General features: G+C 40.5%; 1 long non-coding RNA gene across 1 annotated transcript; it reads right to left on the bottom strand.

Annotated features, from left to right (window-relative positions):
• Positions 1 to 768: 768 nt before the first annotated feature.
• LOC116655075 lies at positions 769 to 1742 on the bottom strand. The gene is made up of 2 exons (XR_004310223.2): positions 1138 to 1742; positions 769 to 1057 (listed from the first exon to the last, which is right to left on the bottom strand). It is a non-coding gene; the product is annotated as an uncharacterized LOC116655075 (long non-coding RNA).
• Between the last annotated feature and the right edge of the window lie 10095 nt (positions 1743 to 11837).

Below are 11837 nucleotides of genomic sequence, written 5' to 3'. Positions count from 1 at the left end.
TGTCCGTCTGTCCGTTTCTACGCAAACTAGTCTCTCAGTTTTAAAGCTATCGAGTTGAAACTTTGCACACACCCTTCTTTCCTTTGCAGGCAGTATATAAGTCGGAACGGCCGGGATCGGTCGACTATATCCTATAGCTGCCATATAACTGATTGATCGGAAATGCCATAACTTTGGTGTTTTTTAAGTTAGAGGGTTGGGACTTTCCACACATGTTATATTTGACCAAAATATCTTGTGTGCAAAATTTCATAAGGATCGGCCGGCTATATCCTATAGCTGTCATAGAACTATCGAAATTGGCATAACTTTGGTGTTTTTTAAGTTAGAAAGATGGGATTTGGTACAGATTACTCTTTTGGCAAAATAATTCGATATGCCAAATTTCATAAGGATCGGCCAACTATATACGATCCGCTACATATCTAATAATATAAGATGCGTGGCGCCACCTAGCGGACTGCGAGTGAACTGCAAGGGTATATAAACTTCGGCTCCGCTCGAAGTTAGCTTTCCTTTCTTGTTTTTGTTTTATTTTGTGGTGCGTAAATAAACAAAGAAGACGGTTTTCCGACGCCCGAACACGCGACGTCTAATTGTCCATGCGCGAAATAGGGAAACTCCAAGTTGATTCCACAAACTTCTAACGATTGTCCTTCCGATTTATTTATAGTCATCGCAAAATCCAGACGTACTGGAAATTGTAAGCGTTTAAAATCGAATGGTGTGTCAAGACATCCTCTCCTTTGTATTTTCCTTTTATGATTGTTGTCTCAATGACGTTATTCATCAGTCTTTTCACAGCCAGTCTTCCAGTATTATGGCTATCAGATGGCATCCGATCCAATGCTATTTTGATCATGTTTACTAAATTGTTATTCTGATGAAGAAACATTTGTAATTGTTGGACAATGGTTCTCTTTACTGTTGATTTGTGAGCACAACGAATATTAATTTCCGCATCTGAATTGCCCATAAAATAAATTTGTAAAAATTGATGATCTGCATCAGATAGTGGTATCAGAGTTCCCAGTAAGTGATAAAATTGTCCTTGTATCTGTGATTTTTCAAAATTTGGCCATTAATTATTTCCTATATATATATTTGAATTCAAACTTCAATATTTTTATATAATACCTTAAAAGTGGGCATGAAATTGGCTTGTATAATATGTGTAGCACCAAATGATGGCATCTGAACACAGTTGTTATATTTCTGAATGTTGGTCAAGAAGTGCTTCGAATCATTTCCAATCCCAGAAACTAAGGAGCGCTGGTGGTAAATGCTCGATGTACCTGTTGTCGTTGTTGGTTATTTGTTCTTCGTCTATTGACTGTGAAACGGCGTGATTGTCGTTGTTCTAATCTTCTGACTTCATGGCGTTCATCTCGTGTATCTTCTGGCTATTCTTGATGCAATCGCGTCATTCTGACACGTGCGTCAGTATTTTGTAGCTGGATTTGTTCTTCTGTTCTTTCGGATCTGCTATTTTGCAACTTTCGAGCTCTGCTTGTACTGCGGCTCATATCAACCCCTTTGCGTTTTCTTGGCATTGCTTGTCATTGTAATTAATCAAAGTGAGAAAATTTCCCGCTCATAAAGTGTCACTATCACAATACACTTGTTGCTGGCTTAAGACAAATGAATTTGAAAAATAATTTCCACAATCACGTGTATTGATGATTTGATGGTTTTAAATTAAAATTTTTCCAATATTTTTCACAATTTTTCAATGAACACAATATCGGTTTGTCACATAAAATTAACTGAGCAGAGAACAATGAGAAGCTGTCAAACAAGGAATCACGTACCGGCGCCTACTATTATTGTAGCCTCCATTTTATTTAGAAAACGTTTGTATGGGAAATAGAAAAATGCGGTTTGAGGATTTTCCCGGCAATTATTCGGGATGAAAAATAGATGTTGGCCGGCTCTCATAGATACCGGATAAGCACAAAAAATTTCATCAAAATCGGTCAAGCCGTTTCGGAGGAGTATGGTAACGAAAACTGTGACACGAGAATTTTATATATTAGATTATATTTTGTACTTGAAGTTTACAGCGCATTGTTGGCCAGTGGGACAACAGGTTGCGCTTCGTACCACATCTTGCCGATCTGAAAGACCGATTGGTCAGTACGGTTGGACGATTGCGCCGAATTTTGAGAAGTGAACGGGGCCTTAGCAGAAAAGCTGTTTGCACCATATATGGTGGTCTTTTTGTTGCTTGCGCAGCAAGCGGATCACCTGCGTGGTACGATGCAGTGTTGGACGTTCAGGGCAGAATGAAAATTTTAAGTGTGCAGAGGTTGATTTTGTTGGGGTGTATGCCTGTGTGGCGCACTGTCTCTACGGAGGCATTGCAAGTTTTGTTTGGAGCAGTTCCGCTTGACTTTGAGATACGGCGTAGAGCCGTAAGCTACAAGCTCAAGAAGGGGCTGCCATTGCTGCAGAATGAATGGCTGTTTCGTGAAATGTCGGGAAGGAACGTGGAGAGTCTAGGGTCAAGTGAATGGAAGTCAATGTTGCGTGAATGTGTCCTGTCAGACTGGCAAGCCCGATGGGAGAATGTGAGAATGGGCGGGCTACTTACGAGTTCATTCCAGATGTCTCGTTTGTTGTCGATCGACCGGACTTTTGTTTTAACCTTAGTGCCGGATTCTTGTTGACTGGCCATGGGACGCTGAATGCATTCTTGCATAGGCGGAACTTGGCAGACAGTACGGAATGCCAGTGTGGCTCTCGGCAGGAGACCTGGAAACATGTTCTCTGTGAGTGACCGTTGTATGATGATCTTCGAGATCTAGGCGGGTTGGGTGTGGTTCAGGCTGGGGGGACTTTGATTTTAGTCAAGTGCTCTCCACGAGCGATAGGGTTAGTAGGTTGAATGTGTTTGCGAGAGCCGTCTTCAGTCGTCGACGAATGCGTTGATTTGTAGATGCCGAGATGTGTTAGGGGTGAATGGTGCATGAATCAGGATCGAGTGAATAGGTGTGTGTAAAGTTCGCCGGGCTTTCGCCCGCCGCCGGGGTTACCAGCCGAGCTTCATGGAAGCCAAACTGGGAGTGCTTCGTTTAGTTGCACGAACCTGACCAGAGGATTTTTCTGGTACCACGGGTGATGAGGATTCACGGAGATGGTGCTCCAACTCCGCCTTTTCACAAGCCCTTAGGGGTTGTTGGGAACAACCGTCTGGCTTGTCTGCTGGCCGTCTTCGAGCGGTCTGGTCACTGACCAGCAGCGATTGCCACGCTTTGCGGAAGAGGAAGGAATAGTCCTCACCTCCGAACAGCGAGAAAGCCATGTTCATGAACATGGTGGATAAAACTGTACCACCTTATGATTTGGCTTCGGCCACTCCATAATCTATTCCCAGCAGCTAAGCACTATCCAGGGCCACCGACCCGTGACTGTTCTGGAGTCAAAATCGGTAGTGTTCTTGTTGGCACGGCGCCTGACCGGAGGCTGTGATAATTTCTGGTACCACGGGAGCCAAAGCCCACGGAACTTGTTCCGACCTGGCTATGGTTGAGGCCCCTTAGGGAGCTACGTGGTGGTTGTGGTTTAACACCTGAATGCGGGTAGAGCCTTCTGGCTCGACGGAAATACCACTACACTTATTGTTTCCTTACTTACTTGATTAAATGGAACGTGTATCATTTCCTAGCCATTATACGGATATATTTATTATTTTTGAGATTCGAGTTTTTTTTTAGGAAAAGTTGATCTTATTCGTTCAATTTCTTTTAATGAAGATAAAGTAAAGCTTAATTACAATCGTTATCGATAAGGTCTAATTCACAATAGCTTATTATAATATTATATACTATACGGAATATCTTATTTACACTATCTTAAATATAAGTAACTCTAGATTATTATAATTATACAATTCAACACGCCTCCTTAAATTTGTTATCTAGAATACTTTTTTACTTCATTTTTACTTCATTTGTTTACCATTATCTTTTTACAGTTTGACTTATAATATTTTACAAGTTGGTACAATAATTTTAGCGATTGTCTATTATTCAAAAATTTAACTTTACATAGGTTAATATATCAGCTAAATGTTTATCAGAATCTACTTTTACAATATCGATTAAGCCTTTATTATAGCTCTCATTTATGTAGTGATACTTAACTTCAATGTGTTTCCATTTCCATTAATTTAATTTCTAGTAAATAATATTTCAGTTACAGCTTCTGACATAGCAGTATATTCAGCAAAAGTTGAACATTTCACAATTGAATTTTGTTTTATTGCCTTCCAGAAGATTGGGTTTCCTGGGAACCTTATAACAAAACCCGTTGTTGATTTTCTATCAATACAATCTCCTGCGAAATCAGAATCTATCATACAGTCTAGAATATCATTATTTAAATTATCACAATAAGTCAGTTTTAAGTCTTTTGTCCTATATAAATATTTCAACACTCTTAAAGCATATTTAAAATGAGTTTCGTTATAGCAGTTTTGGAATCTGCTGAGATAACTCACCGAAATAACTTCACACTATATGTTATGTCCGGTCTTGTGCCTGTACTTATGTATAGTAATTCTCATATTAAGTTTCTATATTTTATATGTTCGGTTGATTCAGATGCTTGTTCTAACTTTAAATTTGTTTCCATGTGTGTATCGTATAATCTTGAATTTTCTAACATATATTTTTCCGCTAAAGACTCTATATATTTCGTTTGACATAATGTCAATTTAGTTCTTTCATTATTATAGTCTACATCTATGTCAACATAGCTTGAAATTTTACCTAAGTCTTTCATAGAAAACCTTTTCTTTAAACTAGCTTTTACTTTTTCGATTTTGGACAAGTTTTTGCAACAATTTAACAAGTCATCTACAAAAACTAGTAAAAGAATTGGATCCGTTTTTGCAATATCTACATATAAACAATAATCGTACTTACTTCTTATAAATCCTAGGCCGGTTAAGAATTAATTTATCGTATCATACCAAGCTCTTGGGCTTTCTCTAAGACCGTACAGTGCCTTTTGTAATATATATACTTTGTCTTCACTGTCTAGCGGCATGTTTATATAGACTTCGGTTTTTACTTTGCCATTTAGGAAAGCTGTTTCTACGTCCATTTGTTCTATAAATAAATTATTTACACAGCTGTAAGATAATAGTGTTTTTAAAGTTTGCATTTTTCCTACTGGCGAATATACATTATCAATATCCTCTTTTTGTTGAAAACCTCTAACTACTAGTCTAGCCTTGAAAGTGCCATCACCTTTTCTTTTGAAAACCCACTTCACATCAATGACTTCTTCATTTTTAGGTCTATCGACAGCTATCAAAGTTTCGTTCTTATTCAGACTTTTAATTTCAGTCTTCATTATTCTTAGAGCTTATCGCCTCCTGGAATGAGTTTGGAACATTCGCATCAATATGATTAACATATATGTAATGGGTTGTTGGACTACCATATCTATCTACCGGAATTTTTTTCCTACTTGAGTTTTTTAATGTTTGAATATTATCTATGGAATTATATTGACTCTGATTCAGATTTTTGTTTTCTAACTTTGCTTCTTTTTCAGATTGCTCATCTTCACATATTTCAGATTGTGTCTCACTAAGAACATTATCTTTACCATTGCTATATACTTCCTCGTATTCTTCTAAGCAGACTAATTCCGTTTTGTCTTCGATTATATCGACATGTCTAACATTAATAACTTTATTGTTCTTTATTATCATCATTGTAACCTACAAGTATTCCGACCTTAGCTTTGTCATCCCATTTGCTTTTTCTTTAAACTTCTGGTATTCTAGCAAATACTCTGCTGCCGTATATTTTTAAATTCTTAACATTTGGCTTAATACTGAAGAATATTTCGAACGGTGTTTTGTTTTCTTGTTTGTTGGCTTTTTATCTGTTCTTTAAATAGGCTACTGCTTTCATAATTTCGGGCTAGTACTGCCTATTTACTTTAGCTTCCCGCATAAGACATCTGCTCATGTCCATAGCTGACCTGTTATATCTTTCTGTTACGCTATTTAGTTCATGTACATATGGAGGACAAGCTAGTATCTCTATTCCTATATCCCTTATGAAAGTGTAAATGTCTTTCTTTAAATACTCCTTTCCGTTATCTCACTGTAATTTTTTCACATATTTGTTAAATTTATTTTCTACGAAGTTAATATAATCTTTGAAACAATTTACCGTGTCTGATTTATTTTTGATCACATACAAGTTGTTTTTTGCAACAATGATATTGTTTTTCGTTATTTTTGATACGCTTAATAAATTTCCCCTGAATTCCATTTACATAGTAAACATTTTTTAACTCTACAGTTTTATTTTTATAGTAGGTTTTAAAAGTTAGTTTGATATTACCAATTTTGGTAGCTTTTAAAGTTTTGCCATCTGGCAGCTTAAAGTCGACAGCCATTTTTAGATCCTGATAACTTACGAAATATTTGTCGCTTTTGATTATATGGTCCGTACAGCCGCTGCACCTCGGTGAGATCCCCTGCCTTTGCTGTAGCATCGTGATCTGCCATGGAAATTTGCCCGTTTTCCTCTGCCCAGGTTGTGATAAAAACCTCTGTTTTGTCCAGTTTGAATAGCAGTTTGGCTTGCTTGATTTCCTTGATTTAGATAGCAGTTTTTTTTCTGGTGTCCATATTTGCCACAACTGAAACAGACTCCTTCAGCATTTGCGTTGAATGTACTCACGCTTGATCTTTTAGACGTCTCGCTTTTGTTGAAATTTTTCTCTTTTATTTTACTTTTTACATATTCAACTGTTCTTTGTTGCTCTGGTACAATATCCAATATAGCTGTAGTTCGGCGGCAATGCTTTTATAAGATATCTCATTTTTTCTGCTTCTTCCAAAACTCCACCTGCTGCATTAAAATCATTTATGTACTTTTCAAAATCAACAAAGAAGTCGTCCACTTCTGTATAATTGCTGAGTTTTATTTCTTCTATTTTGCCTCTTTGTATGATCTGGAGCGCCGTTGATTTCGTTGTGTAAATACTATCAAACTTTTTCATCATCTCATAGGCTGATTTGCATTCACCTATGTATTCCAACGTCTGTCAGCACTGTACTCATAATCATTATCCTCGCTTTTAGGTCTCTCTTAGTCCAGTCCGCTTCAGCTTCCTTATCGGTCTTCATCCTTGTTGCTTACATTCTTTGTATTCCAGCAGAACCATCAATCTCAGTTTCCAACTTGTGAAGTTTGTTCCATCGAAGACGGGTATTAGAGTGTCTTCAATTCTTGCTTGAGCAGCCATAGTTATTGCCTTTTTAATTTCTGTATTGTTTTCGTCTATGTCTTTTCAATTTTTATAGCAACACCTTGCATTGATCAGTTTTTTGAATTCAGTGTAGAATTCCTAAAGCACTTTTATAGCTGTTCTGTTTTCTTTTATTGTCATTTATATTTCTTTCGCTTTTAGTTGTAGTTCTTCACTTGGTCTTTGTCAAGTTTTTTTTTCCAAAAATTTTTTAATCTGCTTGCAAGTTAACTAAGTCAACCGGGCGACGGCAACGACCGATCGTCCGAAAGCTCGCTCCGGCCAAATTGCTGACCCAGCGTCTGGCCGGAAGCTCGTGCATAGCCGGCAAGCACTGCCCATTGGAGTGGCCGCTATGAGTCTTACTTTTGTTAGTTCTTAAGTTCAGTTCTGCTTTTGCATTTATGAAATAAAGAGCCATCGCTCCTGCATTGAAATTCCGACGATCCGTCGTAAAACACTTATCATTACAAATCTGACTTAGTCTCTAGGCCAGCAGATAAAGAGGGACAGTCATCCATCCAACATAATCTTCCTAATTGATATTCTACGGCCAGCCGGCTAGAAGTCATCAAAGGGCCTGTTGCCCCAACCATCACCTTTCCATATCTTGCCACATCTTACCACATCTTATTAATTGGCGCCCAACATCTTAAAGAACCCACTGTAACAAATTGGGGAAACATGTAAGTGAGCACCTCCAACTATATGCTTTCCTATATCAGCATTAGTTTAGCTTCAAACTAAATAAAATAAATCGCTGCCGGAATAATTTCTGCAGCTCCACTTTAATATTTTTGTGTTAACTTCGTATTAAATAAAAATTAATTAACTCATTATTTGATTGATAATTTAATGGTGAATTATATGTGCGATAATAGTATTTGTTTTATGCTGTCTGTGTATTGTTTGCATTTTACTGCCAAAAATAAGTACGGATATTAAATACCTCTAAAGCACTAGGCCGCCGCTAACGAATTAGTCGTGAATTTATTTAAAATTATTTTTCACTTAATATCGGCGTTTAATTCTGCCGTTTGGATATTCATAAATTGTGAATTTATTTATATAATTCGTGGTGTCTCTTTGCTTAGACCCTAAATTCTTAGTATATGCCTCGCAATACATTTTTTTTATTACCCCCACTCGGCCACTGCTGGAAATCCTGCATATGCATTTGTGTGGCAAATTCTTGCTATTCATTTCTTTGTTTCTCATAGCGGAGGCTCAGTCCCCGCATACCCTTGACCCTGTTGCTGCTTGGTAGGGCACCGGCTCGATAATACGAGCTCATTTTGCTAGAGCGGCGGCTCCGACCCCGCACACCCCTTGCCATGCCAACTGCCTTCATGGGCAGAATAGCTTGAGCGAGCATTCCCCTACCAGTGCGATTTAACTCGGCCACATATGAGCTCTCCATTCCAGCAATACAGGGATAATAAACCATACGCCATTGACTCAGAATCTGATAGCGAAGGGCCCCCGCGTACTAACCCCACAGTAGGAATTATGGACCCAGAGCATCTTAAGGTTGTAATTCAGGCCGCGGTTAACCATGCCTTGGCGGAAAGGGTCAACAAAGAGCAGGAATTGCGCCAAGCCATAGAGCAGTTGGCCGCCCAGGTGGCAGCGGTGCAAGTCGCTCCCACACAAGCAGAGGCCCCAAAAATCAAGGTTTATGAGCCCATTAACATCAAAGACAATGTTCAATGCAATGAGCCGTTAGATGCCCCATTGCCTGTCCGAATTTACGGGGGCACAAGAAACATACGTCTCATGGCGGCAAGCGGCGGTAGCTGCATATTACATTTTTAGGAATTATGTTAATAGCTCACGCCATTATCAGGCGGTAGTCATAATTAGGAGTAAGATTAGGGGCCCTGCCGATGCAGTGCTATCCTCGTTCGGCACAATATTGAATTTTGATGCGATCATAGACCGCCTAGATTTCACATATAGTGACAAACGACAGATTCACGTCATTGAGCAGGAAATGGGTACCCTCAGACAGGGAAGCCTCACGCTCCTGCGATACTATGACGAGGTCGAGAAAAAGCTCACCTTGTTTACTAATAAAGCAACTATGTCGTACGAAGCATCGGCGGCAAGAATTTTATGCGAAAAGTTCCGGGATGATGCGCTCCGCATTTTTATTTCGGGCCTTAAGCGCAGCCTCTCCGATGTCCTTTTCTAGACAAAGCCGAAGGACATGCCAACTGCGCTGGCATTGGCTCAAGAGGTGGAATCAAACCACGAGAGGTACACCTTCGCAGCATCGTTCGCGAAGAGCCTGGAAGATAGGGACAGGAAGCAAATTCCAAAGGCAGAAGATCGCCAACAAACGTCCTATCAAGGGCACTCCCAAGTGAGTGCGGGTAAAAACCCGCACTTCACTAAACAACACAAGGCTCAGGTGCACTCCGCTCCGAGCGGGGACAGGCGTCGCGAATACACGCCAGAACCCAAGGATGTTGACCCATCAATGTCTAGGTTGCTCAAGCCATCTCAAGCGCCGGCCGGATCCGATCGATCCGACCCGCCCAAAAGGCAGAGGGTAAACCACATTACTCAGGGCCCAAACGAAACCGAGGATTACACCGCCGCAGCTTCAAGCGCGGCACAAGAAGTCAGTGACAATGGTATCCTTGAGTATGATTCGGACGCAATTAATTTTTGAGGGGAAAATCCCTGCTACCTGTCATCAGACGAAGAGTAGCGGGGGTAAACATGAGACTTTTAATAGATATGGGCGCGGCAAAAAATTTCATCCATACGAGGGATTAAAAGGTGTCCGCCCAGTAGAATCGCCATTCACGATACATTCAATCCATGGCGTCACCACTATCACTAAAAAGTGTTATGTTTCCCTATTTAACTTGAAGGCCACGTTCTTCATATTACCAGATTTGTCCTCCTTTGATGCCATAATTGGTCTTGACCTGTTAAAACAGGCAGGGGCATCGCTTTGTCTAGATTCCGGCTACCTCAAATGGGGCTCCGAAGTAGAAAAGTTAGAGTAAAAGTAATTCTACCAACATTGATTGCTCGGACGCGTCGCCTCTAGTTAAAGAGGCCTTTATCAAAATGCTTGGCAAACGAAAGAAAGCCTTCGCAATCCCCAACGAGGCCCTGCCTTACAACACGTCGGTGGTAGCTACCATCAGGACGGTAAGCGAGGAGCCCATTTATGCCAAGTTTTACCCATACCCAATGGGGGCTGCAGATTTTGTCAACAGCGAAATCCAAAAGTTGCTAAAGAATGGCATAATACAAAAGTCAAAGTCCCCCTACAATAACTTAATATGGGTAGTAGACAAAAAGGGCACTGACGAAGCGGGTACCCGAAAAATGCGACTTGTGTTGGACTTTCGCAAATTGAACGAGAGGACGAGTCCCGATTCCCTATGATACTAGGGAATTTAGGCAAAGGCAAATACTTCACGACACTTGATCTGAAGTCAGGCTACCACCAGATCACTCTGGCAGAGCGTGACCGCGAAAAGACTTCCTTTTCCGTTAACGGAGGAAAGTACGAGTTTCGCCGGCTTCCGTTTGGCTTGAAGAATGCTGCCAGCATCTTCCAGAGAACCATCGACGACATACTGCGAGAGCAGATTGGCAAATTTTTCTATGTCTATGTTGATGATGTCATCGTTTTTTTAGAGGACGAAAACGCCCACATACGGCATGTGGATTGGGTTCTTAAGAGCCTGCTCGACGCCAACATGAGGGTGTCAGCACAAAAAAAACGTCTTTAAAAAAACGTTAGTTTCTTGGGCTTTATAGTCACTAATAAAGGTACCACAACAGACCCAGAAAAAACCGAGGCCATACAGGAATTGCCCGAACCCAAGAATGTATTCGAGGTGAGATCGTTCCTTGGCCTGGCCAGTTATTACCGATGCTTCATCGAAGATTTCGCATCAAGTTGCATAACATTCTGGCTTCAGAGGATGTCATCCTCAGCTATCCCGATTATAAAATGGCATTTGATCTAACGACAGATGCCTCGGCATACGGCATTGGCGCAGTGCTTTCCCAAAAGGGACGACCCATCACTATGATCTCCAGAACCTTAAAGGACAGAGAGGATAACTATGCTACCAACGAAAGGGAGGTGTTAGCCATAGTTTGGGCACTAGGAAAGCTGCGTCACTACCTGTATGGGGTCAAAGACATAAATGTCTACACTGACCACCAACCGCTGACATACGCGGTGTCGGATTCTAATCCGAATAAGAAGATTAAAAGGTGAAAAGAACGCATCGACGAGTATGGTGCCAATGTTCATTACATGCCTGGCAAAGACAACCTCGTTGCAGATGCCCTCTCGAGGCAACAACTCAACGTTGTAGAAGAGGAAGAGGCATTTTCAAGCGCGGCCACAATCCACAGTGAGCTGTCGCTAACCCACACTATCCCATCAACGGACAAGCCTCTAAATTGCTTCCAAAACCAGATAACTCTGGAGGAAGCCCGCTGTTCGTCGAAACGCAGCTTCGTTCTCTTTGGAAATAAGAGACGGCATAACATTGACTTCTCTTGCGAGGAGTCAT

Source organism: Drosophila ananassae, assembly GCF_017639315.1.
Source record: "Drosophila ananassae strain 14024-0371.13 chromosome Y unlocalized genomic scaffold, ASM1763931v2 tig00000139, whole genome shotgun sequence".
Taxonomy (NCBI): domain Eukaryota; kingdom Metazoa; phylum Arthropoda; class Insecta; order Diptera; family Drosophilidae; genus Drosophila; species Drosophila ananassae.
This window is presented reverse-complemented; position numbering and strand designations above follow the sequence as displayed.